This window comes from Megalops cyprinoides, chromosome 7, assembly GCF_013368585.1.
Source record: "Megalops cyprinoides isolate fMegCyp1 chromosome 7, fMegCyp1.pri, whole genome shotgun sequence".
In the NCBI taxonomy this organism is placed as follows: Eukaryota; Metazoa; Chordata; class Actinopteri; order Elopiformes; family Megalopidae; genus Megalops; species Megalops cyprinoides.
In genome coordinates, this window is record NC_050589.1 from 24807304 (window position 1) to 24830556 (window position 23253).

The window sequence follows — 23253 nt, forward strand, 5'->3', positions numbered from 1 at the left end:
GTCTTTGTTGGCACTGTGCCAGTCCTGTTTTTCCTTTTTATTGAGAAAACAGTGGTTCTGAATTGTCCACTCTTTCCGTTAGTTGGAAGGAGCCTTGCATAAACGTTGGTGTGTTTAATGAGTTTCATTGAGAAAGGTTTAGGACACTACCCCAGGGACAAACTTTCCTATGCAGTGTACTGTTGATGCCATATCTCACTAACACCGTTAATGTGTTGAAATTCGGTTGTCTGGAAAAATTGGAATACATTAGAACAAAGATGTAGGTCGCCTTCTGCAGGACCGGATCTGCATCGCATCTGCGCAGATCCCCTTATCTTTCAATCATTCTGTTCTCCAAGCCCTCTATATTAGCTTGGCAGCCTATCCACATGTTATGAAGGTCAGTGGGCCTGAACAGTTGTGAAGCAGTACGCGGTCAAATTAATATGCCACGGTCAAGCAGGCAGACAGTGAACTCTGACCCGGTGAGAATGGCGGTGGAAGAAGGTGCTGAGGAAACCGGTACCGCATAAACCCGGTCGCAGACAGAAGCAGCGTGTATACTGTGTGGAGAATGGAGACTGGCTGGATTAACGTCAGCTTCGATGTCCCCGGGCTATGCAGAATCCGTTTTATAAAAGCATTGTCATTTGTACCGCGTGCGCACATGAAAGGAGAAAAACACGTGTCGCCTGAGTCACAGCTGCGGGCTCGTGTGACGTCTGTCGGTTCCTGGCTCGTGTGACGTCTGCCCGGCTTGTCTACTCTCAGCGCCCTCCCAGACGCTCCCCCGGCTCAGCTGTCATGTTCCCAAACCTTTATGTAAGGGCCAGTCCGACCTGACCGACTTCAGTCGCAACAAGAGCAGTCACATCCACGCAGGCTTGGGGGAGGCGGCAGCGATGCCCTCCCTGCTCTGGGTGGTTCTCTACTTTCAGTGACTGATTTCAGCGAGTGCTTTATTTATCTGTTTATAAATGTGTTTTAATACATATTTGTGTGTGCCCAGTGTGATAACCTCCATCTCTGCCGCCCCTCTGAAATGGGGCCACAGGGTGACGGGTGCAGTTCATTCAATTTACGCATGCTTGTACCCTGTGGGGGTTGGGGGTACAGGTTGGATGCACAGGCACAGGCAGAGGCTGGCTGAGGGAGGGCTGGGGTCTCTGTCAGCGGCTGTTTAACTTGGTCTGGTCCTCTTACCTTCATCACTCCATTGGGGCATGGGGGTAGGGTGGGGGATGTGAGTATGCAGAGCTACATCGGCATATGGGTCCTGCATCTTGCTTATAGGCCCCTGCACCTCATCTAGAATCAGGCCCTGAGGCCTAAACCACTTAATTCGCACCTCCTCGCACCGCCGTATCACTGTCCTCCTAAACATTTGTCCTGCACTGGCACACCGCCATTATTACAGACAGTGACTTGGACACTTTTAAACAACGGCTGTTTACCTTCTCATTGGCCATGTCCAAATGGAGTTCAATTCAAGTACCAAAAATACACTGCTTTGCCTTTCTGTTGTAAAATCTGGAGCCTTTTTAACACATTGAGATTATTAGGTATATGTTTCAGAGAGTGTAATTCTTGTAAACTGTAAACATAATTTTCTGCTACTTGTTTTATTTAGTCATCTAGTGTTAAACAGATGTCTGCTTCTTTCTGTTCTGTGTAATGGTTGTCATTTTTGGGGTCTGACCCAGCACCCTTATGCTGAGGTGGAATGCAGCATTAAAGGACTGTGAGCGCGGTCCCGTCTGTGTCTGGCTGCCTCAGGTGTGCAGTGTCGTGCTCCACAGAACTTCCTGACAAAGTCCAGACTCATCTCACGCCCGATCACACTGACTGCCCTCGGAGTTATCATGCTCAGGAGGAGGTGTGTGTGGGGGCTTTGTGTGTTTGGGCTCTGCGCGTGTGTGTGTGTGTGTGTGCGTGTGCGTATGCGCGTGGGCTGTGGGCTGCTGAGAAAGGGTGGGGTGGGAATCGCGGCGCGGAGACGGAGTCCGCCGTGGCATGGGCTTCGCATGTCAGCGCGCTTCAGTGTCATTTCCAGCCCGGCAGTCCACTGGGTCCGACGGACCGGGGAGGCCTCGGGGAGAGCGCTGATGTCGGCTGCCAGTGTGTCGGTGGGGGTTGGGGCCGCATCATCGGGCATGGAATAGAGAGGGGGCATCCATTTTTGGTTCCCAGAGATCGATTTCTTTTTGTCACTCTGCATCGCTTCGCTCATCTCTCCCTCGCTCCTCGCGCGGTCGTTTCCTTCTCACGTTCCCCCCTGTCTCCCCTGGGTTTATCCCTGAGGCTGCTGAGTCCGGTTCCTATGTTTGAATCGCTAGGGAGGGCCTTTTATTCATCACACCACAGAGCTCACAGTCAGCTTAATCGATCCTGAGGGACCGCCGTTCTGTTGCACAGAGCAAACCTGGAACATCCAGGGAGAAGCAGGTGCGATATTGTGTTCTTTCTAATACTTCTTTTCCAGAGACAGTACAGCCTGTCTAAAGCTGAGACAAGATATACTGGAACCAGGCTATTCTTGTTGTCATACTGATTCTTATCAAAAGAAAGATACGTGCTGTTGCAGACCTTGAAGCAGAAGTAAAAATTAAGGTGGTGAAATGGCAAGCCTTTCTTTTGCTAATGAGAATGAAACGCTCATTTGCAGTTAGATGTGTGTAGTAGTTCTAAAGTCAGTGTAGCTATTAATAGCTGCAGCTACCACACACTTGTACCAGTGGAGAGGTCAAGAATGTTTAACAAACACAAATTAAGAAACACAAACAGACCCACAGCAAGATTGTGAGGTTCTAGGCTGAAGATGCCACGGACGATTGCTCTCCTATTAAATCAGTTATGATATTTCACAAACCTTAGGGAAGTACCCATTGTTCAAATGGAAATAATGTTTGGTACTGTAATAAAAAAATGAAACAAAAAATAATATCTTCAATAGAAATAATGTGGAAGTGTCCCAGAGAACAGAAGTAACAGAACTATAGACACAGTGCTCAAAGACAAAGAACAAAAAAAGCAAAAAAGAAAAGAGTTGCACAGAAGGTATTTGTTTGCATCTAATTGCATTACCCCACTGTACAGGGAATTAGCGGAGATAATTAACTGCTTTAGCCTGTGGCTGTTTCCTTATTGCACTCACAGTCTCCCGCGGTTTCACATGGAGATTTGATGCTACAGCACAAATGGACTGCAAACTTCCCGCTTGCTCAAAGGGTCACCATTTATTCTTGAAGGAGAATGTTCTTTATTGAGAGCGCCTGACACAGATATCTGCTGAACCTCAGGGGGAATGTTTATCAAAAGCATTACAAAAAGCATTACAAAAAAATGCAGATGCTATCGGTATTTTGTGATAGATAAGGTTTAAGTAACTAAAAGCTGTCGTCAGAGATAGTAGCAGGTGGTAGGGAATAAGAGAATATCAGAATTGGATCAGAGGGTTAAGACATAACATGTCTTAAAGGCGGGGGTCACACACACATCAGCCGAGACATGGCTGCACCTCTTTTCAGCAGTTAATCACCTGCCGTCCAATTACACAGGACTGCCCCGGGGCAGAAGGGGGTTGTGTTCCTGTGCTGAATTAGACCTCTTAAGTGCCAGGGTTTCTGAGATTATTGAGGGTTGGCAGGCAGGGTTTAACATGCTGTAAGTGGATTTTGTTTCAGTTGAGTAATTGCCTTTTCACATAATCAAACTCGGCCCAGTCAGCTACTCCCTTGGCCCTGGCCCAGTTGTGATTCCACTACATTTTTTTTACCAGGTCATGGATCTGGCCATTTTACCGGGCCATTGTACACAAAAGAAAAGAGATTTTCCGTACATTTCTTTCAATTCAGGAGTAATAGCAATTACCATCCTAAAGCGTGACAATTCCCCAAACGTGTCTGTTTGGAGTAATTTTTTTTTCTGAGAAGATGATGTCAAAACAATGTAACGCTTCTCTTTATGTTTCCATTTCTGCCCACCTGCAGAGACTGGCTCTTCTTTCAGATGCATCAAACGGCAACTAATTTAAAATGAACATGCTTCATAAACCACCATCACATCTGCCATTGCTGCATACTGCCATAAACTCCATTGCCAAGAAAGAAACAGCTTTATAAAGCCAGTGCCTGCCAGCACATTGCTCTGTATTTGTTTAGTAAATTCCATACTTAAACAGCTTATAATCTAGTTTATAATTTTCTGGATACTTAATGAGGCGTTTGAGGTACTTAGCCCAAGAGCACAATAGCAGTGGCCTAGCTGGGAATAGAACAGGCACCCTTTGGGTTAGGAGCCCCATTCTTTACCAGCGCACCACACTGCTGCCCACTCTCTGCACCTGACATTGTGCAGATCAGCATGCTGGCAGGCATGGAGGATGTAGTGGAAACACACCTATGGTGCACTGGTAAATCCAGCCCTGACTTAGGCACCACAATGAAAACATGGCTGAAATGTTGGGCTGGATGTCTCATATTTGTAAAGACCTTGAGCTGCAAGCCCTTTGTGTTCTTGCATATTCTTTTGGTGAAAAAAAAGGCAAAGAAGTCAGTATTACACCTCTGAATGATGAGAGCCTGTGTAGGCTAGCCAGCCCTCCATATAGGTTTTTCAAAGAATCAAGTGTCACTTAAGATTCATTGTGTTAGTTTTGTTTCGACTTACAGGAGAGCTCTGCTATTTATGGGGGTGTGCTCTTGAGATCCTTTCTAATGGGGAAATTCACAATTCACTACTTGCAATAGATTTATGCACAACTAGGGATTTGTTCCTATTACACAAAAGCACATTTAATATAATGCAACAATGAAATAAATAAGCATAATGTGAAATAAATATAACTGTGAGGGTATGGATGTGCCACTGTGTATCCCTGGAACAGGGAGTGCTGTTAGATGTGAATATTCAATGCCTCTAATGGCAAGGATCTCATATACTTTTATATCTAGCTAATTTTGACATTCTAAGATCTTTTTGCAGTCCTGCTCCATCTCGCTGTGTGGAGGCGGACTCGTGTACAATAGCAGTGCACATATCAGCTCCTGCAGTTTAGCCATGACAAATATACACCCAACAAATAAGAGGGGAAATGTAATTACTATCATTATCATTGTGATTTATTTGCTTAGCATTCTTGCTTACCCAGGGCCTACATCATTTTTGCATGGATTATCCATTCATACAGATGGATATCTACAGAATCAGCGTAACACCCGTGTGCAACCTGAGATTTGAACCCTAAACCTTTGGTACCAGTAGCCTGTTTTTCTAACCACCACGCCACCCTCCCAGTATATTTGGTTTTGACGTATATTAATGATGTTGTTTGTACATGTACGTGTTTCAACTTTTATAGCTGTGCCAAATTAATATTTTCTTTTAGTGTGGTAGATGTCAGTAAGGAAGTGCGTACACATAGACTGAAGGTGTGTGTGTTTGTGTGTATGTGTGTGTGTGCACATGCATGCATGTGTATATATGCATGCATGCTTGCATGTAAGTGTGAGTGTGTGAATTATAACCATGATTTCAAGGATTAGATTTCTATTTTAGATTGCTGCTTATCTTGTAGATTTCTGTTCTGTATGTCTGCCTCTATTATAGATTTCTGTTTCCCTGCAGAATGGCACATATGGTTTCTGCTGTGCATTGGTGAAGAGGAGCGTGTGTGTGCATGCCTGTACATTTCAGCCTTGATGTGAATGTGATTTCTATTTCCTTTCAGGGTGGTATACACGGTTGCCGTCGTGTGTTATTACAGGGGAGCATATTTAGAGACACATGGTCCAGGGCTTTCTTCTCTGTAGTGACTCGTTCCCTTAAACAGTCTTGCAGTAAGCATCAAGGTTTCCATTTATACTGATGCAATAAACAGAGCCAGAAGAGAGACTAATACTTGCCCCCCGGGGGTCTATGAAACAATGTCTTAAATTGTTGTGCTGGTGAAGCAAGAGAAGTCCTTTAAGTGCGAGCGCAGTGCAGGGATTTGAAGAGTGATGACAATTTTCCGTGCTCTCTGAAAGCATTTCTTTTCATTTGGAGGCTGTGCATCTTGCGGTGCCATTGCCATTGATTATTTTGAAGGTGACTGAGAAATCCATTGAAATTCACCAGAGACCAGCGTGGCTGTGAAGTCAATGCGGGGAATCCAGCAGAGGCCGTTAAATAAAACGGGGGAAGTCATACGATAGCACGCAGGCTCGTGTGGGTGAGAGTTATTGTTCAAGCGACGCTGAATATCTTTTTTCATGTGATGGTAACTTAAGATGAAATGTATATCAGCAGCCCCACTTTGTATTTCACCTTGTTCGGAAACCAGATCCGCCAGACAGGACAGTCGACAATAGGGCGATGGCTACGTGCTTGAGTCAGTTCCTAGGTATGTGATTGTGTTATTATGAAAAATATTTTCTGCTGCAACAACACATGAGGTAGGTGTCCAGTTGCTAGTAGCTGCAATCATAAACTGTCAGTGTGTTTCCATCTCAGAAAAGACATACAAAAACACAAAGGCCTGTTTTTTAAATGTCCTCTGTTACAAATCAGCAATATTAGTCAACATTCCAACCGATCAATTTCGAGCGTTTCCGATGCATTCCCACCCCCTTAGGGAACAGCAATGGCACTAATTATTGAGCATTGTAACAAGAAATGACCTATTTCTGTGCTGGGTTGCAAAACCTGTAATACATGGGCGCAGGGCTCAGAGGCGACAGACATACACTCTTTATCCATATGGAAAGTTACCAAGGTTGTAAATCATCAGTGATATAGTTTACACATGTCTTACTTAAGCCTCCGATGCAGTTACAGGCTCTTAGCTCAACATTGGCAGTGATGTTCATGAAAACAGAAATGAAGAAAGATCTGGTGTTTACCAAAAAACTGTATCCACTGGTAAATATCTGAATAACTGAGCTCTAAATGGGTTCCTAACTCAGGGGCTGTGGCTTTAAATCCCAAGGGGGACACAGTTGTTGTAACACTGAGCAACAAGATATTGTACCTGAATCACACGACTAAATACCCAGCAGCATAAATACATAAAATGCAAGATGTGTAATTTTCCCTATATAAGGGTGTCTACTAAACAAATAAACAATGTAATCTCCCCGCAGAGCTCTTTCACAAAAAGGGCAAATTTCGCACTTCAAAAACATGCCAGAAAGTGCTAAAGGGGGTGTGCGCGCAGCAGTTGTTTAGCCGTATCGTACGCTAAATCACTAAGTCCGCACATGCAATATGTTGTGCTCGCAATAGGGGACTGGTGTGTGAACGTCTGTGGTCATGTGCGCACAGAGCCACACCGGCCCCCTTGTGGGAAAGCCGGCACGGAGGAGTGATTAAAAAAGCATGTTCCGGATTAGTCCTCCGCCTCCCGTCCTCGTACGGCTCAGACAGGAGGACGTGTCCATTCGCTTTAGCTTTCTCCTCTCCTGACCGCTGCATCAACACAGACAGGGAGACGGATCCCCGCTGATCTCTCCAGCACCTCCCCTGCAGGAGGAAGCTGGATTTCTGTTGGATTTTCCTGTGCATGTAATGAATAGAGGAAACCGAGAGCGTGGGGGGCAGGCATTGCAACTGTCCCTATTTACCCCTGTGGTTTGACAGAGCTGTCTTACACATTTCTTTTTACAATATCAACATTGTCTGAGTTGCCCTGGTATACATATTTTTGATATATAATGTGCCTTCAAACACTGGTGGTTGATATACACTGATGAGACAAAACATTATCACCACTCACAGGTGAACCGAATAACGTTGATCATCTCCAAGCAAGGGCGCATGTCTGGGTAGATTAAGTGGTAAGCGAACAATCAGTTCTCGTAGTCAATGTGTTGGATTCAGGAGAAATGGGCAGGAATAAAAACCTGAGTGACTTTGACAAGGGCCAAATTGTTATGGCAGATGACTGGGTCAGAGCATCTCTGAAACGGCAAGGCTTGTGGACCCAAGGCTGGGTCCAGCCATTCATGTGGACGTCAATTTGACATGTGCCAAATACCTAAACATTGTTGCAGACCAGGTATACCCTTTCATGGCAATGGTATTCCCTGATGTCAGTGACCTCTTTCAGCAGGATAATGCGCCCTGCCACACTGAACACATTGTTTGGGAATGGTTTGAGGAACACGATTAAGTGTTCAAGGTGTTGCCCTGGCCTTCAAATTCTCCAGATCTCAATCTGATTGAGCATTTGTGGGATGTGCAGGGCTGACAAGTCCTATCCATGGCGGCTCCACCTCGCGACTTACAGGACTTGAACGATCTTCTGCTAATGTTTGGGTGCCAGATACCACAGGACACCTTCAGGGGTCTTGTAGAGTCCATGCCTTGGTGGGTCGGCGCTGTTTTGGCGGCACACGGAGGACCAACAGCATATTAGGCAGGTGGTCATAATGTTTTGGCTCATTCGTGTATGTCATAATAACTACCTCAACTCATGCCTCATGCCAATTCAACATGTACATGTTTTTCCTCTGGGGTAAGAACAGTTGACCAAGCTAATCTATCTGTAGTTAAAGCAGGACATGTACCCCTGGGCAGTGGAAGCTACATGCATAGACTTATTTGTGCAGTGAAGTAGCGCATCCTTGCATGCGTCGTGATTTGTGACATGTGTCATATCATGGCAGGTACCACACTGTGACTCATAAGTTGTGACATGTATCTTAACCAGAGACAGGTTGATGTGTAGCCACTGAGCTTTCAGTAGTTTGGTACCACATGATGTGCTTATAGCTGGATGTGAGCTTAATGAAACCAGAAGCCAGGGTTTGGTTACAATGAGTCAATTGCAGTGATAACCAGTAACAGAATACAAAATCTGCTATATCAGTCAATGAAATTTTATTTGCGGTAGAGCATTTGGAAATTGCCACACTGCACTTAACATGTATGTGCATTTTCCTAAGAGAAAACCAGAGTATTGTATTTCATACACTTCACATAAGTGCCTGTGTGACATTATGATAACTACAGATGGTGTGATCCTTTTATGGTATGATGTAATATTTCACATACATTTTCCACTTTCATGTTAAACAACAACTAAGGCATTTTAAAAGACAAAGTTCTATGAGCCCACTAATAATGGAAAGATTTGACATGCTTAATCAAAATGTATATTTCATGCCCACTCCTTCACTTACTTCTACCAAATGGCAATGACTCACTATTGAGTTCATCAACAAGTCACACATCTGTCAATCTGTACAATTATCTGCCAAATTAAATCTAATTTTAGTCTGGCCTCTCATTTGTGTAAAATACTACAATGATAACTCATCCAAATGTATTTAAAAAATCTCTCCACTGAGCAATTTCAGTGGAGTTTTGAATGTTAGCTTTTAGTTTTCAACAAATGAATGCAGCTGATTTTGAAAACATGATGCTTTACTAAAGTATACTGTCCTTGGTATGAGGAATGGATTTCCTAATGTGAGATTCTTTCCTGAGTCTGAGTCTCAGCTACTCACCATTGTATTTGGGTTACTTCTGCATGCTTAAATTTCCTAACCTGTGTCTCGGGGTATGACAGAGGTGACCTAGTTTAATTTTTTTAGCACAATTTTAGTAAATATTTTATGAACTTTTCTGAAGAGAAATCCATTTTGTGGATGAAATCGTTGCTCTTTGGTTAAGTGTCTTTTTCCTTGGGAAGAGTGTGATTTTTATGATTTTTATGCACCAAGACTGAAACACAAGACTTTCATAAGATCATTTCACACAGAGATCTTTTATACCTGCGCCATGATATTTGAAACTGTGCTGAACACATTTCCTGTGGTGGCCCCCCCACCCCCCTCACTCCACCCAAAGCACTTACTTTACTCAAATGCCAACAGAGCAATGAGTGATAAAAAACAACAAAGTTGCCCTTTAATAATAGCCAATGGTGTCTTCTGCATTGCCCTGGAGGATTGCCCAGTTTGGGTTGATTTCTGTTGCATCATTTACCGAGTTCTTCTCCATAGATGTAGTAACCCATCTGTATCCTTGTGGGCAAACCCATAGACCTGCCCCAAAATTGCTTTTGCTTCATGTTTAGCTGTGTACAGACACACAGTATGATAACTGTGGCCATAATAAAGGATTTGTCATAAGTGGTTGGTTCAGGATGCAGAAAGAAGAATGCACAATACACAATGGACAGGAATAATCTTCATTTCTCACTTATTGACATGCAGTCAAGAAAAGTGTGCTATCCTTAGCACTGTTATAATTATTTATTTGTGTAGCAGATGGTCTTATCAAGGACACCTTAAAGGGCTAACGTTGCTTATGCCGCATGCTATCCATTTATACAGTTGGATGTTTACTTACTGCTTTGCCTAAAGGGAAACAAAGGCATTACAAACTGGGATGTAAACCTGCAAGCCCTGGTTACAGGCATAGTGTCAAAAACACTATGCTTTATGAGTGCTAATGCTGAATGAGTCCAATTATCAGTCATTCCTTGATAATTGTGAACATTTGACATTTAACCTCTTACAGGGTGAAGCATTCGCTCTCTTATGTAAGAAAACAAGAGTGCAAAGAGGGCGGAGGGGAGGAAAATGGCACTGCAGACCTGTGGCAGGGCAGGTGCTGCAGGTGTAAGTACAGCCAAATCCAAACCTGTACCTGAACGCCATAATTACGGTTTATGTTTCAACAAGATAAAAAAGCCAGTGCCAAACAAAGGCAACTACATAATGATCTCAAGCAAAAATGCATTTTAATTTTCCTCATTCTTATCTTGCTAATTCTATCACTTCAATGCTAGTGGTCAAACTGCCATGACAATACACAACGGCAAAACAAACGAACTAAAGCTTACATTTCTGGAACCACTTGACCTGAAAAAATGATCTTCAGCGCTGGCAGGGCAACAGCTTCGACAGGACTCCTGTACTCCACAGAGAGACGTAAATCCTCTTGACCAAACCAAAGACTTACCAAGCTACCTGGTGGTCACCCTTCTACCGGCAGGAGAAGTTCAGTGGAACCGAGGCCCAGGTTCCTTCAATTGCAGTGACCCGTTACCTGTGCATCTCATGCTCCCGGCAGATGAGGTGATAGCCATCCAAAGAGCAATACTCCACCACGGATACACTAATGACATGTCTGTGATCTATGAACTTTTGCGGCAAATGTTACCTTGCCAAACGCGATTTGACAACTCCAAACAAACAAAGCAATCCCCAACACTTGCCTTTGTAACAACAATACAGCGACTTATAAACAACGAAACTTCCAGCTGTTTCATTCAATGAATCCTGCTAAACTTGAAGGATTACTTCAGGGGGCATCAAACTATCAGAAGCTTCGCCTCCAAAACTGAACAATTCGAAAAACTTGGGAAGGGGAGGAGAGCTGCAAACTAACATGAAAGACTAACATGCAAAGAAATCGACTTCAATAGTACCTTGCCCATTGGATGTATTGCAGTCTTACTCACGTTATGCTTTCGAATGCCTTTCACTCTTGGCGGTGTATACAGACCACCATTGTCAAATAACTTGTTTTATGTGTTATGAGAACTTTAAAAAACATGCTTAAAGAACTTGACACAAACAACGAATTAAATCTGCTTGGCAATCTGAACATTAATTGTTTGAGAAATCTAGTAGAAATAAACCTAAATATATAACAAGCCAGTTTGATCTCTCGCAATTAACCCAAGGTCTGACCAGAAAAACTCAGTCAACCCAAACCCAGATAGATTTAATATTCAGAAAGAATTACCAAATTGTTCAACTTCTTCACTGAATCTGATGACAGAAACAGAGGTTCTTATACCATCAAGAAAGAAAACATTTTTCCAACATTATACTCAGTGAATTAGAGGATAAACTAAAACAGTCCAACTGGAATGAAATCTTGACTAGTGGCCATCTTGAGGCTGCTTCCAGCAGTGTCATGACCAAAATCAATGAGGTTAAAAATGAGTTTGGCAAAAAGGTCACACATTCAAGAAAGAAGCTGAACTTACCCTGGATGAATGAGCAACTGTGGTACTTAATGAAGCAGAGGGACTATGTGTTAAAGCTGCACTTAAGTCAGGGCTAAGGCATGATAGAAGAACATTTTAGCAATTACGAAACAAAGCGGTAAGTTAACTTAGAAAGGCTAAAGCAAACCTCTTTACTGATGTGATAAATGAGGCTAAAGGGAGCAACAAATTAACTGGGAAAACCTCACCTGAGTTTTAAAGAAAGGCAACAGGACAATTAGGTAAAGGTTTTGAAATTCAGGATGAAGGAAACTTAACACAAAATAAAGACCAAATGGCTTCTGTATTTAACAACTTTTTTATAGACTCAGCTAAGGATTTGGTATAAAAGTCTGGTGCAAGACCTAAGTAAATTACACTCTCAGTCATAATCCTAATGTTTTTAATGTCACAGAAGTGTCAGAATCCTCTATAATAAAAAACCATTGGAAAAACTCCAAGGCTAAAGATGTTTTTGAGCGTGACTGTCTTTGTAAAAAAGAAAAGTAACAATTGATACACATTTGAAGAAGAAAAGGACTTGATATTATTTCTTGAAATTAGAGCCAAGTGGACGTTCTTTCAGGATAACTACTCTGTACAGCCGCAATCCATCCACAGTGCCTTTATCCAATAACTTTTAAGACACAGATACATGTTACCCAAGCATGCCATGCTGTGCTGTTCATTACTTCAGTTTTCACCACAAGTCCCTCATCTGCTTGGCCCAAGCTAGTGAGGGTTTTAGCATTGGCTGTCCCCTATTGAAAACTGCCGCTGAATAGATATGCTGTTCAGATATGCACTCTGATTAGCAAGGACCTCCTGAAGGGAGGTACAGAAAGAGTATGGCCAAATCTAAAAAAAGCTACTTTTATTTACAAGAGTTTCCGGATTAAAATGGAATTCATATCATTTTTTTTATTGAAGTGTGTCTGTGTGTGTATGTGTGTTGAACATGCTGATTCAATTGAGGGTTTTACAGAATATGGCTGATTTGAAGCACTAAAGCTTTTAGCAATGCCTTTTTGAAGGTCTGAGTGATTTTGATTTACAGACTGGCAAAGCTGAAATGTGGAAAACATACAGAACTCAGAACTGAACACCATTCTGTTGATTAGAACAACCATCAACTCTAATGTTTGAAGGCAAGTTTAATGTGCTGATATATGTGGAGCTATCATGTGTTATCGGTGACTCACTGATCTGAACCAGTCATACTGTATTGTATATACAGTCCATGGTGAGCAAAGCCTTTTAATTGTTTCAGACAAGTCAGTGACTGACAGCAGTATCATAGCTCCATCCATTACACTGAGGCCTCCCTATCCTTTACAACTGGATTGCATTTTTCAATCACTTTCGATATTCCTTAAGGAATGATTTAAATCACACTACAAAATGGTGACCATGAAATTTGATAGTCACATGCTAATGAATACCTGTGTTCACAGTACACTTAAATGTCTTGTTTTCTCAGTCATCAAAGGAGATATAATTGTCATTTTAAAACATGGACAATTATACAGAACATGTTTTGTTATATTTGTCTCCTTAAAGTAGCTGTCAAAATAAAATCATTCCATAATAAAAAGAATCATCTGTGGGGTATATAATACAAAAAGTAATCTTAAAATAACCAGGGGGAAATGAGTGAAGAAGTACGCATATCTGGTCTCTGCCACACTTTCCTCTGTGACTCATTCTGAGATGATGGCGTTTCTGTGTTTGTTATTGGTGGGTCCCCATCCTCCCTGCCAGCCATATTGAGAGTAGACAGCCTAACATTGTAAACACCGCAATTACTCTGCCTGTGCGTGAGCACAGTGTAACACTAAACACTGTACTGCGGGAACTCTAAAGTAAACCTCTGGAGTCAGAGCTCAGAATGGCATTTTGATTGTTGTGTATTTCAGTAGAAGTGATGCATCCGAAGGATGACGCGTTGTCGAGGGTCACCCAGACCGAAACGTTGACTGTGCTTTTTTTGCACTTGCCCTTTAGCGGGTATCCGTTACCAAATGTTTGAAACCCTAAATCGATATTCATTTCCTCTCACTGCGTGGATCGGTTTCTGAATATCTAATCACAAAGGGAGGAAAACAAAAACTGCCTCGATTTCTTTGTACTTCTGTGTTTATTCTACAAAGATAATCATCGACAGACAAACATTTCGCTTAAAATATGCACATATCTGAGTTCTGGAAGATCACCATCTCCTGTCAGGTACGTGGAGAGAAACGATACATGATAAGATTCAGAATTTACTAATAAAGCCTGACGCCCTCGTGTATTACCTCACGTCTGGTCAGCAAAATGAAAAACGTCCCTCAGACTTCTCAGACGTACAATAAACCGAATAAGATACCTCGTTCATCGACCCGCAGTTTTCTTTCTTATAGTTTCTTACGGGAAACCAAAATATTAAAGGGGTTTGACAGGGGGAAAGAATCAGCCTGAACAAAGCACTGCCACATATTATGCCATTATATTGAAACTTCCGCAGAGCCAGATGATTTAAGAGCTTTCATTGTCCGCCTGTGAGTCATGATTCCCCTTACAGCTGTTAGTGAACGCATGCATATTGTTTAAAGCCTCCGGGCCAGATGTAGACATGTCTAGATAAGTTTTTTAGTACGATAATGATAACGGTTAGAAGCGAGAAAGTGTCATCTAACAACCAGTAAACCAGCTGATGCGCTCTTTTGTGACATTAAACCATTAAGCGAAACAGAAAGAAATCTAAAATATCCAAACAGCTACAATATTTAACAAATGCCTTAACAGTAATTACACAGGTAATTTTCCTGACATGTAATTTGAATCAGGATGTTTAAATAATAGTATATATTTGGACCTAAAAAGCTGTATCAACAGATCTTGCAAAGCTTGACTTCTAAATATTTGCATGTCCAACAAGAGACTTTCCCTAGTTTATATGCGCTTTTATTTTGTCGAGGTCCAGCACTTGGTCACCTGTATGGTGAGGTTATTTCCCATCCAAAAAGCGGAAAAGAAACTATTGTTGTGTTGCTCGTGCCTCTATTCCCCATAGTGATTCTCACCATTGTTAGGACAAATGACGCCCTTTTTTCTTTTGTGTATAGCGTGCAAAAGAGAATTGCAGGTACAGTACAGAGTCCCCTATAAGAATGCAGGCAGTGTGCCCTTCGTGCGAGAGGGACGATGCAGTTTGGCTGACAGTAGCGGGCGGGTGTGGTGATCCTTGGGGATTTTCTGCAAACGCGTGTTAAGTCTGATCAAAGCGCCATGTGAATTAATTAACTCGGTATGCATTATTCAACACCTTTCAACAGCCATCTCATAAGAGTTTTTCACCGTTCCTCCTGGGAAAACAGACAAAGAACTCAAATAATGTCATATTATATAAAATTATTTTCTACTTTCTTAAGTATCGTCTTCACAGTTTTTTTTTCTTTCCAGAGCGCTTCACTGTCAAGAAGCATGATATTTAAATAATAAAATAGTCAAGCAGCAGACGGAGCGATTTACAGGTTCCATGCAAATCACGGTTTGTTTAGTTTAACAAATCGTACATGTGAATAATCCATTTTAAAAAGAACATTACGCTGCATGAATAAATCAAAATAAACGTTTCCTGCCGTAATTAATTTCGTTCAGGGTTTAGGTGAAGAAGATTGCTACTTGCTTTCTTGTCTCTTGTCGGTTCTGTCTAAAACAGATCACAGCGGTACAATTTCCGTGTAATGGATGAGCAACAATGTATGTTCTTATCTCATATTGAGCCTTATTCTTGCATTAAAACTCCAAAACATTGTTAGACTTGAAAGACTGAAATTATGGAGTTTGGGATCAGACAGGTATTTATATATCTGTGGTGAAAGTCAGGTATACTACCGCCCCCATGGTTTTTTATGGTCGACGTTAAAAATCCCGCTTTGCATCCCGCTGTGCGGATGACAGATGTACCGTAAGCGCTCTTGTTACACTACGTTATCGGAAAGTAAACATTTAGATGGCGCATCTGCTCTGATCTGACAGTAGGCTTCTCCTTCTCCGAGTCTAGCTCGCGGGGTCGTGCAGCGCGGCGCGGAAGATGGCATCGTCTGGAATCGTTTCAGGATCACTGCGCGAGGACAGAACATGTCCAGCAGAAGCCATTCAACAGATTCCTTTCCCTTTTTCTTTTATTTTGTCTTTTTTTCCCCCCTCGCTCTGTAATCAATTTGAAATGAGGCTCGGGCCTTATGGGTCCTGTTTTGAGGACAGATTATTTGATTTGCCAAAAAAAAAAAAAAAAACCCGCGGAGGGAATGAATGGCGTGGAAGACGGTCCCCTGCCTTTCACAGAACCCGACAAAAAGGGCCATTGGAGCATATCCCTGTTTCATTTCCACAGAGAAGAGCTCCCATTTTTTTCCAAACATAGTTGAAAAGAAACTGCCAACTCCTATAGCGTTTTCAAGCATCCAGAGAATTATTTTCTTTCAAAGTGTGACATAGTTGAATTGGGGAAAAAAGGGAACCTTCCTGAAAAGTCAACAAACCTATTTTCATTGAAGATTACACCTTCTACAGTAGCTATAATACAAAATATATAAATATACAAATAAAAAATATATAACTGATATGTTGCACTTAAATGTTTACATTGGGAAATAGGCACTTTCTGACAGGCTTTCTCACAGCAGGTAAAATGATTACAGAATATATAGTACTCTTGAGTTCTGACAACACACACAAATTCCTTCCATGTGTTGTGTGTCCATGAGGAAACTGGCAGATGCTGGTGCTCTTTGTAGATTTTTAGGATCCATTTTAAGCAGTTGCGAATCCCCAAACTCCTTTGGTTGCTCTGTTGAAGACATGGCCTGTTGGCATAAACTGAGAGAAGTGAGAACAGACTGTCCACCCTAGCTGAGGTGCAGGGAGGGAGCTGCAGTGATTAGCCGCACTGTGGTAGTAACCAGACAGACCCCCCCCCCCCCATCCCCCGTGCCCCTTTCACATGTCCTTAGACCAAGGGGCCCTATCCCCCCCAGCCCTCTACCCCCACCACTCTCCTGTTGGCTGCACAGGCAGACCGTTCCAGCCCAGGCACTGTCACTCCCATCTTTCCACTAAATGTCAGATGGGTTTTCCACTTAATTACGGATCAGATCGGTTTGTACGGGGGATCGCCATAGTAACGGGCGGCTGTCACCTTCATGGTGGCTGATCTCTTGCTGCGCCGAGCTTGGGGCTGGCTCAGGACCTGGCTGAGGTGCGTCTCTCACCTTCCCAGGAAACTCCTGCCTGAGTGATACTGGTGTTGGGAAAAGGCTGAGGCAGACTGCTGAAGACCCTCCCTGTGCATTTCCATATACAGAGTTTCCAATAAGAGTATATCTTATCTGATCAGACTTGGAATGAAGGTCTTGTCACTCATCTGCTCCTGGAATCCCAGGTGGTGCCATTTTGCACAGATGCCTCCATTGGGTAGGAAGATCGTATAGCATAGACCATAGTGCATGATATATATAGTATTCTGGATGCACATGACTCAGAATTCAGAACAGAAGGACTCTACTAACAGTAATCAAATATTTTTTTTGGAATGCAAAACCGACATAAATATAGCACGCTGCTTTCCCCTTGTAAGCAGTGTTCTTCAAGTGCTCATTATGAATACCCTTCCTGGCAAGATACAGCAGTGCATTACCTAGCCCATTTTACTGCAAAGGCAAAGCTGCAGAATACTCTCCTGCCTTACATAGTAGATTGGGAATGCAGTGCAGCGCTCCTCTGATAGATTTTTACTGAACTGTTAGATACTAGTGTCTCTCACTTCTGGGGAAAATATGTTTTCCGTAAGCACTCCAAGGATGCACTAAGAACACATCGTAGGAATGGTGCTCCTGCCAAGTGTTGGAGTAGGTCTCGATTAGGTAACCCGTGCCGATTTGAACCAGCTGTGTTTTACCACGTTTGATAGGATTTGAAGTTTACCAGTGGTAGTGATAAACATCTCATTGATTCAAGCCACAAGGCAGACAGACTATGTGTGATGTACAGGGTGTGACCGTTGTGTGACTGTAATAGTGATCATCCATACATACTTGTGTATTTGTATATGGATGTAGGGCACTGATGCTTTGCACCACCACAGCTGTGAACAGGAGCACAACACAGTTTTCCCAAGCTGCCATTGCCACAGTATTACGTGGCCTTGACACAAACAGGTGATATTCACAGTGTTTGGAAAATTAATTTACATCTATTACAGTCTATGGTGTCCTCTGTCCACTGTTGCTGACATCACACAACATTGCGACTTCCTGCCTATTTGCCCAGCTTGGTGTGATTTCTGCCTTGTCACTCACTGATATCTGCCCGTTGAGGGTAGGGATCCTTTCAGTGGCCTTGCAGCCCAACCCACAGACCCACGTCAAAATAGAATGTTTCTGGTGTGGAAGCACAGTGTGATAATTGCAGCCATCCTGATGTAAAATAGCTGTCATAGCTGACCTTGGGTTTGGGAGACACGTCACATCACTATCTTGAACAGGGTGATGAATAAATGGATAGTTAGAAAGAAAGAGAGAAAGAAAGAAGTGGAGCAGGATGGCAAGAAAAGTTGTGCTTTGACACTGTGACCTAAAATGTACAGAAGAGTAGCAGCGTTTCTGTTGGGATTAATCCAGAGTGGCACAGTGAGCGTGGCACAGCCTGCAAGGATTATGTGTGCAGGACCTGTTCTTTCATTGCCCTACTTTTCATTAAAACGGGAGGGGGGGGAGGAGAGTGAGGGAGAAAGAGAGAGAGAGAGAGAGAGAGAGAAAGAGAGAGAGAGAGAGAGGGAACAAGAAGTAGAGAAAGAGAAAGGGGAGGGGAGAGAATTCATTCGATATTGCCGGAATGTGAGCACAGATGGAGTTGGGGGCTGGGGGGGGGGGGGGGGGGGCAGTTTTAAGTCATTAAACTAAACCCACATGGGTGACATGCTACAGTTTTTTTCTTCCACGAGTTAAACACGTAGCCTAAATATTTTTCTGTCTGGCTTGGGAGTGATGCGCCTCTGTTGGTTAATGTGTTGTTGAATTTAAAACTCAACTTTTCATCAGGGGATTAGGTTCGCGTCCCATCATCTCTGACTGATAAGGCAAACAGCCTCAAATGCACAAACACAAACATATACTCGTAGCAGTCTGGCTGAGAATAACAAGAAGTGGATTTTCTGAGTTACAAGGGCTGTTGAAATGGAAATGCAGCACTTAAGAAAGTGGCCTTTGGTTTGTCCACAGTTTACCTGTATCCTGTGACTGGATTGTGTAATAAGAGCACTCTCCTCCATGAGCCTTCTCAGAAATGCATAGGCCTGGCTCATCAAAATGTTACTATTGATGCACAGCCCATCTGGCCTGGAAGGGAGCCAGTAGCTCATTCCTTTAGCATTTTAAAAAGAACCTTAAGATTTAAGACACACAGCATCCCCGCCTTCCTTTCCCCCTTAGTCCCATTACATCTAAAAAATGTGCCCCCTGTTCAAATTGGTCATGAAATGCGTTGTTGGTGTCAGATGGGTAATTTAATTTCACTGAAAAATAATTTCTCCTTCCCTAGGAAAAGGAGAACTCAGGTGTGAGAGCTTCTGAATTGGAAGGAAAATTGGCACAATCTTGTACTGCAGGCATTTTGCCCTCTGTTTGTTAACCGCAGTTGGGTTTATTAGAGCAAGGATTTGACAGAAGAGTGATCTGTGTCTGGGCCTCTGCGCTCTTGTTTTGCGTGAGACTTTTTGGTGAGACTTAGCTTTGAATTTAGTATTTTGATTCATGAGTGTAGAAAAACACGGTGATGTTCAACCGTGGTCCTGCAAGCTTATGTCAGGCTTTTTTTTCTGACTGGTAAAAGAATTTGTTGTCAGATGTTGATTCTGGAATGTGGAAACACCAGAAAGGCATTCATTAATGAAAGTCTATACCCATGATCCTAAAATTTGAATGTGTCTTGGGCCAAAGCAAAATGCCATACCTGTGACTCTTCAGAAGTGTAAATGTAAGCCAAAATGACAATGCCCTTACATGTAAAAAAATCAAGCGTTCTTGAACAGTGTCACCCTAATGAAGCAATTTATTATTACTAAAACCAGTGATAAAAAAATAATGAAAATGTTATTGCAGCCAGTTCACTACTTCGGATCAAGCATGCTCTGTGCAAAGCAGGAAGTGCAGGAAGTGTCTTTTTCATTGAGGAACAAATGTTTACCGCGATCAACATGAATTAATTTTTTCAAAGCAGCTCACGTGATTGTATACATTAAGAATGAATTAGGATATGGATAATGGGATATTAAAATGCTGATGTTTCAGTGTGGATGTGAACACATTAAATGCACAGGGACTTTGGGTTTTGACATGGTAATGTGCTTTAATTATGCAGGGAACCGGGAAAAGGGAGATTTGTTTTTAAAGTAACAGACAAGGGGGGGGGGGAATAGTGCAGGCACATGCAATTAGCAGTTGTCTTATTCAGAGGAAGTCATTTATCCAGTAATTGTACCAGTATCATGGGGACCTTTGAGGGGAACCCCACAGGAATGCCATCGTCTAAAAGCCAGCCTCCGCAGTTCTATAGATACTACGCCATTGTGGCACCTTATTACCAGCCCATAAAATGACTCCTCCAGCCTCGCAAAGAAAAGCTATTTTCTTCATGCCAATGAAAAGGCAATGTTTGTGACATGTCTTCTTTGTTCTTTCTCTAATTAAAAAATGGTGGTGGTGGTAGTGGTGGTGGTGGTGTGTGTTTGGGGGGGAGGGTGTTGTGGTTGTTCGTGTTTGAGGATTGAAAATCCCTGCCATCTGCATGTGATCATTCTGTGCATTTGCCAGCCCATGAATGTGAGGCAGTGAAGCAGCGACCGGCCACGCAGAGGGAAATCTCGCAGCATGCATTCCAAGTGCAATATTCATTATTTATTTTCCAGAATGTTGCTAACTGTTGCTAAAGGCTGCGATGGTAACAATAAGTCTATACCATGCTGCATGTGAGTATGCTATGGATATTCGGCACTGATCATAATGTGGTCAACAGTCTCCCCAGACGTGCGGTGTACATTCACTATCGCTGACTGAAATTAAACCCTGGAAGCAAAATCTGTGTTGTCACAACATCCACATCACACTCACCAGGCATTCTGTTCCTTATCTGCTGATGCAATGGACTGAGATGCTGGCTTCCTGAAGTTATATATCTATATGTATAATCTCTATCAGTCTATCTATTTGTCTATCTATCTATGTACATATATGTATACATGTATATATACACACATGCACACACAAACTTATTTATTTATTTATACACATTTACTATCTGTCTCCATGTTTCCTTCATCTTTCCAAGATCTGTGTCTCTTATATAGGGAATCAGCTGACACAATGCATCCTGGGTTTTGGAGGGGAAAAAGTATTAATAGCAGTCCAATGACCGTTATACATTTACACCTGTCAATGTGTGCTCTTGGTCTGCCCAACTTCAGGGTTAAATTTCAATCCACTGCAATCCAGTCTGACAGTCTGAAAAACAATTACACAACAATGACCAGTGGAATTGCATAACTTCATCATCATCATGGTCTCTGTCTGTGTCTGTCGCTCTCTTGCTCCTTTCTACTTATTTTCTCTTTCTCTCTTGTCCTGTCTCTCTCTTTCTCTTGTATCTTTGCATGAGAATGTAACCTGTTTTGAAAAAGCTATACCTCTGTTTCCAAACCCCCCTCCCCTTACTCCCCTCACACTTGCGGACCTCCAAAGTGTGATAGCTGAAGTGTTTCTGAAGCCATTAGCACTGTGTTGGAGACCAGGGAAGAGGTTTCTCCTGTTTACTTCTGAAAGCGGTATAGACTTAAAACAAGTACCTCTCCCTTACATGAAGTACACAACAGTTCTCACCCACCCTGTTCTCCCAAAATGTGTAGACAGGAGAAACTAGGGCAAGGAGGTGCTAAGGACAAAGCTCCAAGATCTCTAACACCAGAGAGCTGTGGAAAGATTCAAATCAATGTGGCCACTACAGCGTGCCTGAAGGAGGCTCATAAGGTTTTTTTTTTTATTTAATTTTTAATTTAAGACAAAATAAGACAGAAATTGGCCATGATCTCTTAAATCATCACCAAAGAAATAATTCCTGTAATATTATTCTTTTTTTCATTTGACAGATTGTTTTCTGGTGTTGAATTGATTAATCTTCTGACTAATAATTTTGCTCTTGATGATACAACAGATTCATACCAGCGTGTATGAACATGGGTTATATATGCAAAAATTTTCAATGAGTAGACCACAGGACTATTTCTAAATATTTTAGTTAGAATAGGATAATAATAAACCACAACTCACTGGCCATTATTGAGCATTTTTGATTTTAGAATACATGCTGTTAAATAGAATGCTATTTTACTGTAACTGCTTGAAAATAAGTACAGAGATCACAGACCAAAGTTTGAGCTTGTTGTTCTACCCTATCTGTCCAGCATAAATCTGGTGTTTTTTTGGTGTGCTGCCCTGTTACCTCATTAATTAATGTAATGCCCACAACATGGTGCAGTTAAACTGGGCTTGTAACCAGAATGTTGCAGGTTTAGTTCAGGTGGGACCCTGGAGCTGTACCTTGAAGCAAGGTATATGATCTGACTCCTAACTACCTAACCTGAGATGTATGTGCTATATATGATATGTGAAATATAAACTATCACTGTGGGATTCTACTTAGAAATTACAATAATTGCTAAGAAAAGAAATGATAATTATTTAATGCAGTGATGCCAGTTAATTACCAAAAAAAGTCAAACTGAATTGCAGTGTTTCGGTTTGACAGGAGACTTCTGTCTTTGTCAAAGTACAGCTATAATCAATCCAAGGATATTGGATTAGCCATAAAGTTGAGCAGTGGGTTTCTGTCCTTAACTTTGACAAACAATTAAATGAAAGTGTTACTTTTATTGTAAATCCAACTTGGCGAACAATGAAATGAATGAAAAAAATGGTGTTGGGACTGAAAAGAAGTTCATTTAATTGTTAGTTAAAGTTTAGGAGAAATGTTGAATAAATCCCAGCTGTACATGAATCTGTGGTTTCCTCATTAGTGGCTTAGAGTTGTAGCTCTGAGTTTCTGAGTTGGCCTTTCCTTGCATGTCTGTGGAGTTGGAGACAAACTCAGGAGAAGGGGAAGTGTTACTAACACCTCAGCTCATTAAAGGATGAGGCGACATCTTGATAATTCCATTAAAAAGAGAATATCAGATTGGGGAGGTGGGGTGG